Raw genomic sequence first — 18645 nt, forward strand, 5'->3', positions numbered from 1 at the left:
TAACCCTAACCCTAACCCTAACCCTAACCCTAACCCTAACCCTAACCCTAACCCTAACCCTAACCCTAACCCTAACCCTAACCCTAACCCTAACCCTAACCCTAACCCTAACCCCTAACCCTAACCCTAACCCTAACCCTAACCCTAACCCTAACCCTAACCCTAACCCTAACCCTAACCCTAACCCTAACCCTAACCCTAACCCTAACCCTAACCCTAACCCTAACCCTAACCCTAACCCTAACCCTAACCCTAACCCTAACCCTAACCCTAACCCTAACCCTAACCCTAACCCTAACCCTAACCCTAACCCTAACCCTAACCCTAACCCTAACCCTAACCCTAACCCTAACCCTAACCCTAACCCTAACCCTAACCCTAACCCTAACCCTAACCCTAACCCTAACCCTAACCCTAACCCTAACCCTAACCCTAACCCTAACCCTAACCCTAACCCTAACCCTAACCCTAACCCTAACCCTAACCCTAACCCTAACCCTAACCCTAACCCTAACCCTAACCCAAACCCTAACCCTAACCCTAACCCTAACCCTAACCCTAACCCAAACCCTAACCCTAACCCTAACCCTAACCCTAACCCTAACCCTAACCCTAACCCTAACCCTAACCCTAACCCTAACCCTAACCCTAACCCTAACCCTAACCCTAACCCTAACCCTAACCCTAACCCTAACCCTAACCCTAACCCTAACCCTAACCCTAACCCTAACCCTAACCCTAACCCTAACCCTAACCCTAACCCTAACCCTAACCCTAACCCTAACCCTAACCCTAACCCTAACCCTAACCCTAACCCTAACCCTAACCCTAACCCTAACCCTAACCCTAACCCTAACCCTAACCCTAACCCTAACCCTAACCCTAACCCTAACCCTAACCCTAACCCTAACCCTAACCCTAACCCTAACCCTAACCCTAACCCTAACCCTAACCCTAACCCTAACCCTAACCCTAACCCTAACCCTAACCCTAACCCTAACCCTAACCCTAACCCTAACCCTAACCCTAACCCTAACCCTAACCCTAACCCTAACCCTAACCCTAACCCTAACCCTAACCCTAACCCTAACCCTAACCCTAACCCTAACCCTAACCCTAACCCTAACCCTAACCCTAACCCTAACCCTAACCCTAACCCTAACCCTAACCCTAACCCTAACCCTAACCCTAACCCTAACCCTAACCCTAACCCTAACCCTAACCCTAACCCTAACCCTAACCCTAACCCTAACCCTAACCCTAACCCTAACCCTAACCCTAACCCTAACCCTAACCCTAACCCTAACCCTAACCCTAACCCTAACCCTAACCCTAACCCTAACCCTAACCCTAACCCTAACCCTAACCCTAACCCTAACCCTAACCCTAACCCTAACCCTAACCCTAACCCTAACCCTAACCCTAACCCTAACCCTAACCCTAACCCTAACCCTAACCCTAACCCTAACCCTAACCCTAACCCTAACCCTAACCCTAACCCTAACCCTAACCCTAACCCTAACCCTAACCCTAACCCTAACCCTAACCCTAACCCTAACCCTAACCCTAACCCTAACCCTAACCCTAACCCTAACCCTAACCCTAACCCTAACCCTAACCCTAACCCTAACCCTAACCCTAACCCTAACCCTAACCCTAACCCTAACCCTAACCCTAACCCTAACCCTAACCCTAACCCTAACCCTAACCCTAACCCTAACCCTAACCCTAACCCTAACCCTAACCCTAACCCTAACCCTAACCCTAACCCTAACCCTAACCCTAACCCTAACCCTAACCCTAACCCTAACCCTAACCCTAACCCTAACCCTAACCCTAACCCTAACCCTAACCCTAACCCTAACCCTAACCCTAACCCTAACCCTAACCCTAACCCTAACCCTAACCCTAACCCTAACCCTAACCCTAACCCTAACCCTAACCCTAACCCTAACCCTAACCCTAACCCTAACCCTAACCCTAACCCTAACCCTAACCCTAACCCTAACCCTAACCCTAACCCTAACCCTAACCCTAACCCTAACCCTAACCCTAACCCTAACCCTAACCCTAACCCTAACCCTAACCCTAACCCTAACCCTAACCCTAACCCTAACCCTAACCCTAACCCTAACCCTAACCCTAACCCTAACCCTAACCCTAACCCTAACCCTAACCCTAACCCTAACCCTAACCCTAACCCTAACCCTAACCCTAACCCTAACCCTAACCCTAACCCTAACCCTAACCCTAACCCTAACCCTAACCCTAACCCTAACCCTAACCCTAACCCTAACCCTAACCCTAACCCTAACCCTAACCCTAACCCTAACCCTAACCCTAACCCTAACCCTAACCCTAACCCTAACCCTAACCCTAACCCTAACCCTAACCCTAACCCTAACCCTAACCCTAACCCTAACCCTAACCCTAACCCTAACCCTAACCCTAACCCTAACCCTAACCCTAACCCTAACCCTAACCCTAACCCTAACCCTAACCCTAACCCTAACCCTAACCCTAACCCTAACCCTAACCCTAACCCTAACCCTAACCCTAACCCTAACCCTAACCCTAACCCTAACCCTAACCCTAACCCTAACCCTAACCCTAACCCTAACCCTAACCCTAACCCTAACCCTAACCCTAACCCTAACCCTAACCCTAACCCTAACCCTAACCCTAACCCTAACCCTAACCCTAACCCTAACCCTAACCCTAACCCTAACCCTAACCCTAACCCTAACCCTAACCCTAACCCTAACCCTAACCCTAACCCTAACCCTAACCCTAACCCTAACCCTAACCCTAACCCTAACCCTAACCCTAACCCTAACCCTAACCCTAACCCTAACCCTAACCCTAACCCTAACCCTAACCCTAACCCTAACCCTAACCCTAACCCTAACCCTAACCCTAACCCTAACCCTAACCCTAACCCTAACCCTAACCCTAACCCTAACCCTAACCCTAACCCTAACCCTAACCCTAACCCTAACCCTAACCCTAACCCTAACCCTAACCCTAACCCTAACCCTAACCCTAACCCTAACCCTAACCCTAACCCTAACCCTAACCCTAACCCTAACCCTAACCCTAACCCTAACCCTAACCCTAACCCTAACCCTAACCCTAACCCTAACCCTAACCCTAACCCTAACCCTAACCCTAACCCTAACCCTAACCCTAACCCTAACCCTAACCCTAACCCTAACCCTAACCCTAACCCTAACCCTAACCCTAACCCTAACCCTAACCCTAACCCTAACCCTAACCCTAACCCTAACCCTAACCCTAACCCTAACCCTAACCCTAACCCTAACCCTAACCCTAACCCTAACCCTAACCCTAACCCTAACCCTAACCCTAACCCTAACCCTAACCCTAACCCTAACCCTAACCCTAACCCTAACCCTAACCCTAACCCTAACCCTAACCCTAACCCTAACCCTAACCCTAACCCTAACCCTAACCCTAACCCTAACCCTAACCCTAACCCTAACCCTAACCCTAACCCTAACCCTAACCCTAACCCTAACCCTAACCCTAACCCTAACTGGTTTGATCCGGTCTGATCCGGTCAAAACCGGTTTAATCTGGTCCGGTCTGCTGTGATCCAGTTGGATCCGGTCTGGTACGGTTCGATCCGGTGAAAACCGATCTGATCCAGTCTGGTGCGGTTTGATCCGGGCAAAACCGGTTTGATCCGGCCTGGTCCGGTTGATCCGGTTGTATCCAGTGTGGTCCGGTTCGATCAGGCCAAAAGTGGCTTGATCCGGTTGGATCCCGTTTGATCCGGTGAAAACCGGTTTGATCCGGTCTCGTCCGATTTGATCCGGTTAGATCCGGTCTGTTCTGGCTTGATCCAGTCAAAACCGATTTTCAGGCACCCCCTGCAATTGGGCTCCCAGCCGCCTCCCCCAGCCCGCCACTGTGGCTTCTGGGAGCCCCATCACCGGGGGTGCAGGCACTCCCCACGAACAGGATCCCAGCCGCCACCCCCGGCCCGCCCGCCTGCCTTCTGGGAGCCTTGTGGACTCACAGCCTCTTTCTGATATTGTGAGTAATATCATTTCCCCATCTGAAAATTTTTGACTCCTTTCCAGACGATTGTATACCCCCAGTGTGCACACCCTCAGAGGGAGTAACCCCCTCTATATTATTAGTCTTATCAGCCTCTTTCTCCCTGAATATTCAGAACAGTATCTCACGGTTGTTTCTACTTATAGTGATACTGATTGTCATATCCTCCTCTCCCAAGCAGTAGTTTGAAACACTATCACAGGGGGTGTACACTGTCTGTCATATAGAAATTAACATCGTCCTCTCCCCGGTGGATATCAGGAACAAGTCTATTAATCATTAATATTAATAATTATATTAATAATAATTAGTATTATTGATATTAATGATCTCGATAAAGAGAGTAAATATTAATACTGGTTTAAAATGCTAACGATTTGTAATAATAATTATTAGTAATATCATTATTAATAATAATATTATGATATTAGCAATTAATGTGAATTTAGCCAATACCCAGTGATGCTGGGAATCAAATAATAATTAGTATTAGGAAGTAATAATATTATTTGATGACATTAATATTAATAATTAATTGAAAACATGCATAATCATGTGTTTAAAATCATAATCCATAATTAATAATTGTATCCTATGAATTTTTAGTATCATTGATAATTACTAAAATCGATCATTGATGATTAATAATCATATTGTTATTCCTAATTCCACAGGAAGTGTAAACCTACTTGTGATGCTGTTCTTAATATCCAGGGACGGAAAGCAGGATTTTAGTTTTAATATCGCAGTAGGTGTACACTCAGCGCGTGACACTGATCCTAATATAAAGGAGGGTAGAGTATCACATGACTCCAAACATAACAATGAATGGATAGCTACCCGGTAATATTACTCGTAATATTCCCGGAAGAAACCTATGCTATTAGTCCGAATATGGCACTGAGGGTACAGCTCTTCTGAGATTTTGTTCCTAGTATACGGAGTGGGAGAGGATGATAATAATTCACAGGCTGTGTGCTCCCGCCCAGTGATATTGTAATTACTATCCTGGGAGGGAGAGGATGATATTGCACTCTGTACAGCAGGAGGGGTACATCCAGTCTGGGATATTGTTCCTAATATCCATGGAGGGGACAGGCTGATATTACTCGCAATGTGGCACAGGGTGGACATTCACCATGTTTCATCCTTCTCAATATTCCAAGGCGGAGAGACTGATATTAATTTCAGTATCACAGACACTGTACAGCCCCATGTGATACTCTTTTTAATATCCAGATCAGGTTCCCAGGAGCCACCCAGCCGCCAACCCTGGCACGCCCCCCGGGCTTCTGGGAGCCCTATCGCCGGGGGTGCAGGACCCCCCCAAGATCGGGCTCCCAGCCGCCACCCCCGGCCTGCCCCCCTGGCTTCTGGGAACCTTGTGGATTCTTCCTGTCCCTCCTGTGCCACCACCTGGTCACACCGCCTTGGTCCCTCCCTGGAATGTCGCTGGCACTGACTGGTCTGCCCACCGACTTCTGCGAGCCCTTCCCCTTGTCATAACACAGCAGCCAGACTGATCATTCCCCAACATGTCATCCTCTCCTCAGAAGCCCTCAGATGGGTTCACGTCTTGGAACAGAAGCCAGGTGCTCTGCAGTGGCACACATACGCCGCTTTGCAGTGGGATATGTAGGCTGCTCTACAGTGGGATATGTACGCTGCTCTGCAGTGGCACACATATGCTGCGTGTGGGTCTGCCCTGTGGGGACATCACCCGTGCAGGCACATGTGTGTGCCTCCCGTGTTCCGCCCAGCACACTCCCTGGTGCACTCCAGGCTCTCACACATCTGAGTGAAGGGAAGGCCAACACATTTCTTCCGTAGTTAACATCTAGCTACTTGAGTTGTTTGTTTTGTGCTTTTAAGAATTGTAGGTAGCAGGCCGGGTGCTGTGGCTAACACCTGTAATCCCAGCACTTTGGGAGGCCAAGGCAGGTGGTTCACCTGAGGTCAGGAGTTCAAGACCAGTATGGCCAAACGTGGTGAAACCCCGTCTCTAATAAAAATACAAAAAAATTAGCCAGACGTGGTGGTGGGTGCCTGTAATCCCAGCTACTCAGGAGGCTGAAGCTGGAGAATCACTTGAACCTGGGAGGCAGAGGTTGCAGTGAGCTGAGATCACACCAGTGCACTCCAGCCTGGGCAAAAAGAGTAAGACTGTGTCTCAAAAAAAAAAAAAAAAAAAAAAAAAAAAAGAAAAGAAAAGAAAAAAGAATTGTAGGTAGTTACAGACTTTTTAATTTGTCAACTATCAATTCACTGACTTTGTTTCTCATGGGTTTCAGTTGACTGACTTGGATTTTTAAGTTATGTGGTTATATCAGCCACAAATGATGTAATTTTTATGCTTGTAAAAATATGTATGTGCTTAGCAATTAAATGATTATGTGATTTTTTTTTTTAGTTGTATTGTTTTTTAGTGTTTAAGTAACTATTTCCTAGTTAAATTTCCAACTGTTTGGAATCCTTTTTTTCTTCTTCATCTCCAGTTTTGTGCACAGAGGGTGGGTGTGGCATTTGTGATTATTGTTAATGGCCTCCATTTAAAATCATTTTATTGGCTGTGATTTCCTTGCCATGTGAAACCTATTTTAGTGAAGTGTTTGTTTTTCTAGCTGCAAAAAATTGTTTGAAGAAAGATAATGAGAAATGGGGACTCTAATTGGCCTACAGTTCAATAGAAGAAAACTAAGTCTACCCAAACACGATAGTAGCCACTGTTTTCTCTAAAATAGGAAAAAGCAGCAGGAGAATTGTTGATTAGTCTTGCAGAAGGCTATAGTTCGCTGCCATCCAGTTTTTCAGCTTAAGAAACAGGTATGCCGAATGCAGGGTGCTGGGAGGGGTGTGTACGTCTCTGAAACCACCTGTCTTTTGCAGAGATGCTGGAAGGGTGTAGTTTGCCTGCTGAGTCAGACTTTGAGTTGGGCAGATCCAGCTTGCTAGCCAGCGTGGTGCTTGCTGTGGCCCTGGCCTGGTTGCTCAGTCTTCTGAGCCTCAAGTTCCATGTCTCGCAGTTGAAAGTAATGCAGTGCTGCTGATGGCACTGAGGTTTTTAGTGTTAAATGGATGAGCACTGGGAAGTGTTTTTGCTGAATCCCCTGGCAGGCTTTTATTGCTGTCGGCAGTAACGCAGAGCTAGGAGCAGTTTTTATTTGTCAGTGGTGAGTAATGTCAGTTTTTCTTCTCCTACACGGACTAGCTTTTGTTAACTTACTGAAACAAACAATTTTTTAAGCATTTCTGCCAGGAAGTTCCAATTTGGCAATCAGCGAAGGTGCTTTATTCTACATATGGGAGGATACAAGGGTAGTGCAAGGGGATGAAAGAGACCGTCCCCAAGAATATAAGCATCATGACAGCTGTGCAGGTAAAAATTCATAAATGAGGCTACCTCTAAAAGGAAGCTGTAAAATCAACATACAGTGGGTCAGGAGAGATTTGCAAAGGCGTTTTAAAGAAATGGTGCCTTGAGAAGTCGGAGGCCTCCTTGAGAATGCCTTCAGGAAAATACTGTCAGAAGGGGGTTGTCAGCAGTGAAGTTGGGAGAACAGCCTCCTGGAGGTGTGGCTTGGAGGCAGAGCATCGGGCTGCACTGGTCGGATGCCATTCCCCGTTGGCACCGCAGATCAGCTTTACCAGTGGGGATTGCCGTGCTTTCCAAGTACAGCCCTTAGGAAGGTAGAGGTGGGCAAGGAGGGAGGAGGGAAGATTTAGGAAAGAAGAGGAGCTTCAAGAAGGCAGCCTTTGTCTTCCAACCAGAGCTGCTGAGGCTCCAGACCATCCTCTCCTGTGCCCCACGGTGGCTATTTGGGTCCTTACCACTTCCTGTCCCCCTCCTGGCATCTCACAGGTATTCAGGCAGCTTTGCATCCTGGGCTTTGGTTATTCCTGCTGTTGAGACCACTCATGCTCCGTGGTGTCAGCAGCCACCGTTTGACTTGCTCATGTGCTAGTGGGTTAGAAATGGGGAGCATCTGCCGAGGGATCTGTCCTGTGGCCTGGCCTGGGTGTGGACGGCGGTGGTCTCCCAGGGCTTCGTGGGTGTCGCGTCTGAGAAGACTGGAAGTTGGCCAGAGGCCTTATGGGGGTCCTGCAGGGACAGTCTCAAGGTGACAGCGGCTGCACCCCGAGCGCGGCCTGAACCGAAGAGGCACCTGCACCTCTGACATGGCTTTGGATAACATGCAGCATCTTCACACCTGCTGTGTTCTGCTGGTTCCAGGCCAGTCACCAGAGTTCATGCAGATTTGGTGGGGTCCTGCCTCTCAATGGCAGGTGTCAAAAGAACCTGTGGGCATGGTCATAGCCATCCCAGACGTTCACTCCCTACCAATCCCCTGGTGGTTTCCCCAGCCTTCCCCCATCTGTACTGAAGAACTGACACCCACCATCTGGTTTTAAAATGTTTCGAATTTGTAATAATTTTATAGATACGTATTTTCTGGAGAGTGATGTAACATCCATAACAATCTAAAAACAGATTTTCTAGGAAGTTACTATGAAATCTACAAAAGCAATAAAACATTTCATCCCAGGTGCTGAGCTGTGAGGAGAGTATCAGGGTTTGGGCTCTGCTGCCTTTCCCGGAAGAACTCACTTGGGAAGCAGTCAGGTACGTGGCATCCTGGGGCCTGGCTGACATCAAGCTTGTCTGGTACTGTTAGTTTCAGCAGCATTTCTTCTTTAGCGAGGCTGTTGGAAGATAAAAGGGGAAGGAGGAATTTCTGGGTCTTGGTGGCTGTGAGGAGCTGCAAGTGATGCTGAATGCGATCTTCCAGCTGGCCTGGGGCCCTGGTGGAGACTGAATATGGAACGAGAGGCAGGTTTTGAGGGTAGACAATGGCGTCCATGAGAACTACTGAGTAGGCAGAAAGAAAGATGGGTCTGAAGTTCAGGAGAGAAGTGGGGATGGAGGCATGCATTCTGGAATCGTAGACAACAGCAGACATACTTGTTCAGCAGGAGGAATACGCAGGTGGTTCATCGTCTCGTCATCAGTCATCATTGGACTTTGCTTTTGGCTTAGGGCATCGTTTCTTTCTCCACTGTCCCGTGATGGTGGCTTTTTACATTTTATATTTGGGGAAACTAAGATTCACAGTCAGGTTGCTGCTCAGTGAACCATTAAACATTATTGTGCATGGGCACTAATGTGGGCATTTTAATTGTCATATATCTTTGAATATTTTCTCTTTTTCAGATTAGAAGATAATTCTGGAACAAATGCCAGCCACTCTTTAATTACAAAAATGATGGATGGGCTGTATCATCACATGCCTGAGAATCATTGTGTTTTAAAGGACTTGGATCATCTTCCTACTGAGATGTAAGTTCCAGGACATCCTGACAACTGTTGAAACATTGATTCTGCAGATTAGCATAGCAAACTTAGACATTTTCTGTGTTTTAGATTTTATAAAGTAGTCTTAGAATCCCACTGTTACTACTCCAAGAGGAATTATGAGATCAGTTTTGACAATCTCTGTGCAAGCGTGGCACATCTGATGAGGCTGTGAATGTCACATTCTGTTTGCCACAATTCAGTGTATTTAATTAACACTTGCCGCATGTCATGGTTGTCCCTGCAGACCCACCAGTGATATGCAGCTAGCCCTGGCTCCCAGAAAGCCACAGCCTTGCAGGTACAGGAGAGTGAGGTACAGGTGAGGATCACAATGCCTGCTCCAAGTCTGGTTGTGTTTGCAGGTGGCCCCAGCTGCTCCGTGAGCTCTGCAGCACACCCTTTCCTACCCTCTTCTGCCCCAGGATTGTGCTGGAAGTGCTGGTTGTGCTCCAAAGCATCGGCAAGCAGTGTCACCACGTGTCTGGCCAGGTCACCATTGCCTCGGAGCTGAGACACAGGCAGTGGGTGGAGAGGATGCTGCGGTCTCGCCTGCGGCAGAACTACCTGCGTATATGGAGTAGGTGTGCGCTCACTTTCCTGTTTTGGAGGGGCACTGTGGGGCAGGAAGTCGTCACAGATGCAGTTCCAGTCCCCACTGAAGACACACACAGTAGGCCCCTCACTAAACACATCGACAGGTGTTGATATACTTGGAGTTCACAACTGAGAGTATGAACCCAACGTATCTGAGACAAGTCTCAATACTTTTAGAAAATTTACTTTCCCAGGGTTAAGGACGTGCTGTGACAGCCTCAGGAGGTCCTGACAGCATGTGCCCCAGGTACTTGGGGCGCAGCTTGCTTTTATACATTTTTATACATTTTAAGGAGACATAAGACATCAGTCAGTAGGTGTGAGGTGTACATTGGTTCCATCTGGAAAGGCAGGAAAACACAAAGGTGGGGGCCTTCCAGGTTATAGGTGGACAAGAGACAAAGGATTGCATTGTTTTGAGTCTTTCATAGGCCTTTCGGTGAATACACAATTGACTTGTGAGTGGGGGTAGAGGAATAGTCACTTACACCTTAGTGTGGCTCAGTGAAGCTGCATTTTACACAGGGCAGAGGAAGCAATCATATAATTCATTCATTCATTCATTCATTTTGCAACCTGCTTATTCCAGTTCAGAGTTGTGGGTGGCTGGAGCCTATCCTGGCAGCTCTGGGTACAAGGCAGGACCCACCCTGGACAGGACGTGGTTCTGTCGCAGGGCCAGTCACACACCCACACTCACTGTGGGACCATGGAGATGCACCAGTTCACCTAATGTGCACGGCTCTGGAATGTGGGAGGAAACTGGAGGACGGGAGAAAACCCATGCAGAACGTGCTTCTCCACACAGACCGTGGCCCTCACGGGGTATCGATTTCTTTTCTCACTGATGTTGTGATGAAACAGTGTTGAATGAAATGATATTATCTGAGGACTGTGAGGACTCCCCATGCTGATTTTCATAGAAAGTTATAGTACATACTATTTTAAATAGTGTTTGTAATTTGGGCATATGGAAATGTGGGTTCTATCTACCTAAATGAATATTTGGATTTAAAGTATAACAGCAGATTAACTGGATTTGGATTTAAAATATAACAACAGATTAACTTAATAGCAGATTAACAGCATTATGGTTCCTTCATTTACAGTGTATATTTTAGAATATGCTACATCCTTAAGAAATGACCATTTTGGATACATTTCCAGAACTTTTGGGTTGAGTGGTATCTGTGTTTTTAAAGCTTTAAATAGATATCACTGGATTCCCCTCCAGAAGGGTGCTACTCAATTTACACTCTCACCAGCAGTTTATAAGACAAGGTCATTCTCTTATTAACACTCTCCAAAACCAGAATATTTTTAAATGTCTCAACTAGTTTCATGGGAAAAATAAGATCTTACTTTAGTTGGGATTTCTTTAATCTGGTGGCATTGAGCCCGCTTTCGTATTGAGGCCATTTGTTTTCCTCTGGTGAGAGTCCCTCCCTAGATGTCAGAGGGCAGGGAGCAGGGGGGCTGCTGGGCGCAGACTGGGCCTGCCTGGTGCCCCGCGAGTGTGCAGAGACCCTGGCAGCCCTGACATAGACCGTCAGATGTCTGAGAGTCTCAGACGATGACTGATGAGCAAGGAATCTGGATGTGCAGAATGGGCCAGGAGCAAGGGCTACACTGGGCACTCCTGCCAGCCATGGGCCTGGGGGCTGGAAGCAGGCATTGGGTTCTTAGGATTAGGAAAATTATTTTTTGAGAAGTTGGGACTTAAGGATGTTGATGAGGTGAAACATCTTTTTCCTGATGAAGGTGGAAAATACCAACGTTCCTCACATTTGCATTTACTTTCATCTGTTTTTAGTATCAGACTACTGTCCCCTGTGCTCAGCCTGATTCTGTTCCTCATTACACTGGAGTTGGTCAACGTTCATGCTGTTTGTGGAAAGAATGCGCATGAGTATCAGCAGTACCTAAAGTGAGTATGTCCCACTTCTCTGTAGTCGCATTGCATCGTGGGCCAGATTGGGGCTGAGCCTGTAGGAGTGAGATTGGGGCAGTATGAGGGCCACCATCTCCTTGGTGGCCCCACCGCTGTCTCAGGCAAGGGTCTGACATGTGGCCTGCAAGAAGAACTCCCACATCCAAATGTCTCAAAACCACATTTTGTTTGTTTGTTTGTTTGTTTGTTTTTCGGAGACAGAGTCTTGTTCTGTTGCCCAGGCTGGAGTGCAGTGGCATAATCACGGCTCACTGCAGCATCGACCTCCCAGGCTCAGGTGATTCCCCCACCCCAGCCCCCTGAGTAGCTGGGAACACAGCCATGCCACTGTACCTAGCTAATTTTTGAAAGATTTTGTAGAGATGAAATCTCACTGTGTTGCCCTTCAGTGATCATCCCACCTTGGCCTCCCAAAGTGCTGGGATTAGAGGTGTAAAAGCCACTGTGCCCAGCCAAAAACCAAATTCGCGTACGTAACTAATAGTTTCAAATTCGGGAAGTCCACTTTTAAGACCATCCCGACCTGGGAGTCTGAAGTAGTGTGACACTTGTGTGACCCACTTTACATCCAGAGATTCCAAACCAAGGAGGCTTCCAGGCAGCGGTGACACAAGCTGCCATCTGGGCTTGAGTGCAGCTCCTGCTCCAGCCTCCCTTGGCTGCCAGGAAGTTCTGGATATCTTGTTGGTTTTAAGCCAAAGTTTTGCAGGTGCCAGGCACCTCAGTACACGTTTAGGTGAACGTGAAAATACACCTGGGGTGTCTTGTGGAAAGAAGCATAGACTCCTGCTGAGAGTGAGGGGAGCAAACGTGCAGACTGTTAGCAGCTGAGGACTCCAGCTCAGTGTGCCCCATGCTTGGCACTGCTGGCATTGTGGGGCTGGTGCAGGACTGCCCTGCTTATTGTAGGACGCTCAGTAGCAGCCCTGCCTCTACCCACAAAATATCAATGGCACCCCTACCCTCCGTATGACAGTCAAAAGTGCCCTAGACATTGCCAGATATCCCCTGGGGGACAAAATCACCCAGTAGAGAACCCTTGTCTAGACAAAGTGTTCCATGGCTTTTCATTATATTATCCTTTTAGCTTCTGTTTAGGTTTGAATATTTTCAAGATAAAGTGTTGGTGAAAACTACCTGGCAAACGTGGAAAAAGTAAAGATGACATTTATTGTCATCAGTCAGAGTGAGCCCGCTGTTAACATTTTGACAAATATCTTAAGTAAAATCTCTTTAACAGCAACAGCTGTCTCAGTGGCACTCAGGGCGCCTCCTCTGAGCCGGCCCCTCCATCATGGGGAATGGAAGCTGGATGTGTGAGGAGGGGGACGGCACGCTGCCCAAGAGGCTCCTGACAGGGCTAAAAGGCCTGCTTGTCATTGCAGCCGACCCCTGAACAACGCAGGTTAAAAGATCTGCTTGTCATTGCAGCCGACCCCTGAACAATGCAGGTTTGCACTGCACAGGTCCACTTGTCCAGGGAGCTTTTTCAGTAAATACAGTTGGTCCTCTGTATCAGCAGGCTCTGCGTTCCATGCAAGCACAGATGGAAATTGCAGTGGTCTTGGTTGCAAACATCTATGTGGGGGAAAAAAAAAACACAAAAATCTCATTGCAAAACTCGCAAGTTCAGGGGGCCGATTTTTTCACGCTAAACTTGAGTATGCTTGGATTTTGATATCCAGTGGATGACTGTGTGTTGTGTGTTTATTTTGTGTTGTGTGTTTATTATGTGTTATGTGTCAGTTTGGTGCAGATGACCCTTAAGTTCCTTCCTGGAATGACGGCCGTCATGTCTGGGCTGGAGAAGAATGTCTGAAAAGGTGCTTGAGTTGGAGCCTCTCCAAGTGTCCAGTAGCATTTACATTTCAGTATTTTTCTCTTTCCTCTAATTTGCATTCTCTTATTTTTGTTTTATATGGATTTATTTTTCTTGAATCATCAGACATAAATTAAGTGCAGTTTAGGAATAATTCCAAGAATGAAGAGAAGACATTTAATTCATTATTTCATTTTATAATGGAATGGATAAAGAAATTAATTTTTTTATAGGTTTGTAAAGTCGATCTTGCAGTACACTGAGAACCTGGTGGCTTACACCCATTACGGAAAGAACAACTGGAATGAAACTATCAATCTTACACATACAACTTTGTTGAAAATTTGGACTTTTAGTGAGAAGAAACAAATGTTAATACGTTTAGCCAAGAAATCCACAAGTAAAGTACTCATGAAAACCTATAAGTGAGGATGTTTCTAATTTTAACAGATTTTAACAGCATGCAAATTGAAAACTCAAAGGTAAGGTGGAGTTGAGGGTCTACTTGACCAGGGGTCCAGGTTCCGTTTCTCTGCAGTGTTCTGATTTACCCTTTCCGAGTGGTCAATGTGAGTCTCAGTCTGGCTTCCTTTGTGGTAACCAAATGGCTGCCGTAGTTTTTGGTTCCATCTCTCCATAACACACTGTCCAGAGGAAGAAGGGAGAGCTGCTTTCACCCAACTGTTACTCAGAAATGTGTAGTTCCATTGTTACTGGCCACATGCCTACTCTTGAGAACGATTGCTGTGGCTGGGACCTTCCCCTGCATTCACGGGCCAGGTCTCGGGAGACGTTGACTCCTAGACCAGCCATCAGGGCAGGGAGGGTGAGGCCCTGGGACTGAGGAGAGGACCGATAAATTTAAGCTTCCCAGGTCAGTGCTGGAGACCAGCTCCTAAAAGGGGAGGTGGGCAGGCATGGGTGCTGGACAGCAGGCCTCCTGGGTTTGCCTGCATTTGGCAAAACTAGCAGATGCCCTTCCCTGTTTTTAGATGTGGCGGTTTCATATCCCAGGGTCTGGGAGAGCTGGGGGAAAGGAGATTAGGGAAGCTGCTCTTCACAGGCCCTGCTTGATGAACCCAAGTCTCTGACTCGAGGGTTCCTGCAGCCGCTGCAGCTCTCGAGGGTGCCTGAGAGCCCCCACTGTCTGAGCTGGCAGCTGCAAAGCCGGGGCTCTCTGGAAGCCTCTGGGCGGCCACCCTGACCTCGTGTCTGCTTGGGCATGGGCCACCCTGCCCCACCCTCCGTGAATCACTGCTTCTCTTTTTCCACCTTCCAAACCTTGACAGGGTGCAGCTGGCAGCCATGGAAGGACTGGCATTCTGAGGCTGCTTCAGCTGAGGAGACCTGGGGGCCATGGGTGGCAGCAGAGCTGAACACATGCTGTTTGTCCTCTGCCAGCTCAGCTCCGGCCCCTTGTAAACAACACCTCTGGGGAAGCGTGATGCTTCTGCCTAACGTGATACAACTCTCTCTTGTGCAACTGAAGATGGTTCTTCCTCTTCCCAAAAGTGGAGACACAAAGCACAAATCCCATGTGTCAGTATTCCCACTCTGGGACTGTTCTTTTATAGCGCCGTCACACCTTTCTCTGATACACTTGCATGTAGGGTGACTATAGGGTTGACCGTCCTGCTAATGGTGGTGCTGGGATGGGAAGAGGGAAAGAAAGAACTGACTGGTAGAGTTAGCTCGTAGATACCGGTGTATCTTACCAAAGCAGTGAGGAGACCACACAGAACTGCTGTGTGCCCTGTTTTTGCAACCTGATGATCTGGCAGAAGTTTGTGTTTGAAAATTCCTTTCTGCCACTGTTCCATGTTCCTTTCCTTTGCCTCTCTAGGTGGTGGTTTTTCACCTGCGGAGTTAACCCAGCCCTCATTCCTGAAAGGTCTTTCCCATTAGAAATCTTTCTTGTTTTGGGTAGCTATAGGTTTCCATTGACTTGTCCCTGGACTTAGGAATACTAAGAGGTTCCCTAGAAAATCCCGTAAATTCCAGACCCTCCTCCCAGCCCCTCAATCTGTGGTGGGAGCTATATTTCCCCAAGACAATTGAGAACAGTCCCCTCGCCATAGCAGTAAACTCTTCTGACTCATTGGCACAAGGCATCCAGTGCGGTTGGGTGGCAGCCTCCGCCTGCAGGGCAGTGGGCACCTCGTGTCCGTCTGTGGAAGCATCTGAGGAATGAAGACACCCAAACCAGCAGAGTCCAGAATTGTGGGCGGAGAATCCAAAACCTTGCTAGTGGTGCAGGGGCATAATGAGAGGGGCCATTCCCGCTCCGCGTGTGCCTCCACCCGTGATTTCTGGCCATGGGAGAACCCATACCACTTGTTGACTGATGGCTCGGAGTGCAGGGCATGTCTTGGGCAACCCAGGAGACCTCAAGGGGGGCCTTGTCACAGCCAGCACTGCCTGGTGCTTGGGAGGCTCCCCGAGGTAGTGGGGTGTGTGCCGGGATCACGATTGTCACAGGCCTCACTGCTGAGCTTGGCTGTCAGACGGGTCTCCTGGAAGCAGTACTGGAAGCAACCCGTGCAGCAGATGAGGCTTCTGTGAGCCAGGTGCAGTGGCCAAGAGGTGTCTCTGTCCCTCCCAGAACACATGGCCCAATGTACTTGGGGGCTGGCTCTTCTTTCCACTTGAGTTTTTCATACTAGGAATTGTGTTGGTGTCTCCCATTAGCAGATTTATACATTTAGCAGTGGACCTTAGCCAGACTAGCCTTGGAGTGAGGACGTCCATGTGGTTGAAGCCATTGACAACATCCTTCACTGCCTCCATGGCCACTTTGTTGATGAGAACATTGAGCAAGGCTGGGTGGCTGGAGAGAAAGGCTAACATGCATGAGGCAGCCATCGTGCCACCTGCCTACTGAGAGCATGGGCCCCCTCCCCTGCTGTTCTTTAGGGCCACTCAAATGAGTTAGAACGTTGCCAACTTTCACCTTCAAGTGGTGTCAACTGTCAGCATATTTTGCAGAAATCAAATCCAACTTTTAATTCGGGTGAGTGGTCCTAGGGAAGTCCCCGTGGGGCCAATAGGTGCATGGTGAGGGGTGCTATCCATGCAGCTGTGGGCTCGAAGAGTGTCGGAACCACTTGCTTGTATATCTTGTGTTCCAGAACATGCCAAAGCCTAACCTGTGTGTGTGTGCGTGTGCGTGCATATGCATGCATGCTTGTGTGTGTGTGTACACCTATATACCTATTAAATATATACGTCTTGCCTGAATGTAATGAAGACATGCTCCTGCAGTTGACTCACCTGGTGATGTGACAGGTCAGAAAATGCAGTCTTTGGTGGTCCACTCAAGTTCCAGCTAACTGTCACTAGCTGTGCCATGGTGAAGTATAGATGTTCAGTGTCCATCAGGGCCTAGAGGACAAGCTGAGAGCTGGTTCTCAGAAGAGCAATTATGTGCAGAGGAGGGTGTGGTTTTGTCCCAGAACCCTAGGGGTCTGTGCTGTGGGCCTGTCTGTAACTCTGCCATACATCATGGGATCTAATTGCCACCGTGGCCTGATGGGGAGACCAGCTTTTACATCTACCTGCTCTGGAGGCTTTACTCTTTCTAGGCCTCATGTGGAACTGGCAGTTTGTAGGTTAGTTGGAAAGTGAGCAGAGTAGCGTGTGTGGCCTGGTGGATGTTGCTTGCAGAGCTCCAGAGAGACTCAGAGTGCCTGCCCGTCTCTAGTGCCGGTGGACGTGGGCACAGCACCCTGTCCTCCCCCTCACAGAGTTCATCCATACCTTCCTAGATCACGGGCCCCAGAAACTTCAAAGCAGCAGCCCTGTGCATTCTTAGGAGAGTTACATCCCAGCCCAGGCGGTCGTAATTTCACCAAAACAGTGGGGTGTCTTGTCTCCTGTCCACATCACTGATGTGATGGGCCATGGTGGCATCCTGTGGAATGGCAAGACAGCTGGCAGCCCTGAGCTCTAGGTTGCATGGAGGAAGTGGAGAGGTAGCATAGCCCTGATGCACGCCCACCAAGGCTGCTGCTGTCCCTGCCAGATGAGAATAAGACAGCTTCTGGACATGAGATTGCAGGAGACAAAACCTCAACCTATATCAGTAGGTACAGAGAAAAATATCTGCCAGATCAGTGGCTGCAGACCAGAGATCTGGGACTATCTTGATTTGTTCCAATAAAGAGACCACATCTGAAGTAGCAGATGCTCAGGCTCCTGGGCCGGGGTCTTATGTCCCTGGGAGGCTCTGCTGTCTTAAGCGGTGGCTCTGTTCCCTGCAGGTGCGTGGGCAGCCATGCTGCTGGGCTACCTCACTTTCCCTTGGTATTCTTTCCCCGGTTTCGCATCCTGCTTCTGATGCACACTTCCTTGGTCAGCTGCAGTATATGTCCATTCAGGTTAATCACATCGTATAAGGCTGCAATTTGTTGTTTTTCCTTAAACAGTGTTACATGTCTCTGCTCACAATTGAGGTACCTTAGAGTTTAACCCTTAAGAGGCGAATGTCCTCTGTTCTCACCTTCCTGAGGGATCCCGCCACATTGACCGTCTTGCTAGCAGGGGTCACAGGTGTAACAAGAACGGATTTCTGCTGGCTGATGGTCCACAGTGTAGCGTGACTCGGGGAACCCAAGAACTCAACGGCAAAGCTGCTTCAAATTCTCCTGCATGCTTGTTCTTTTCTTTTTGCCCTTTTTTCTTCTTTCTTCCCCTTCCTCTCCTTCTTCCTCTCCTTCCTTCCTTCCTTTCTTCCCCTTCCTCTTTTTCTCTCTCTCTCTCTCTTTTTTTTTTTTTTTTTTTTTTTGAGACGGAGTCTCGCTCTGTCGCCCAGGCTGGAGTGCAGTGGCCGGATCTCAGCTCACTGCA

The 18645-nt window shown here is 48.2% G+C and overlaps 1 long non-coding RNA gene across 1 annotated transcript; it reads left to right on the top strand.

Moving 5' to 3' along the window:
• The first annotated feature begins 6841 nt into the window (after positions 1 to 6841).
• LOC140713222 (uncharacterized) lies at positions 6842 to 9374 on the top strand. Its single transcript, XR_012095115.1, has 3 exons — positions 6842 to 6906; positions 8628 to 8704; positions 9293 to 9374. It is a non-coding gene; the product is annotated as an uncharacterized lncRNA (long non-coding RNA).
• Positions 9375 to 18645: the final 9271 nt, after the last annotated feature.

Source organism: Chlorocebus sabaeus, chromosome 13 (genome assembly GCF_047675955.1).
Source record: "Chlorocebus sabaeus isolate Y175 chromosome 13, mChlSab1.0.hap1, whole genome shotgun sequence".
NCBI classification, from domain to species: domain Eukaryota; kingdom Metazoa; phylum Chordata; class Mammalia; order Primates; family Cercopithecidae; genus Chlorocebus; species Chlorocebus sabaeus.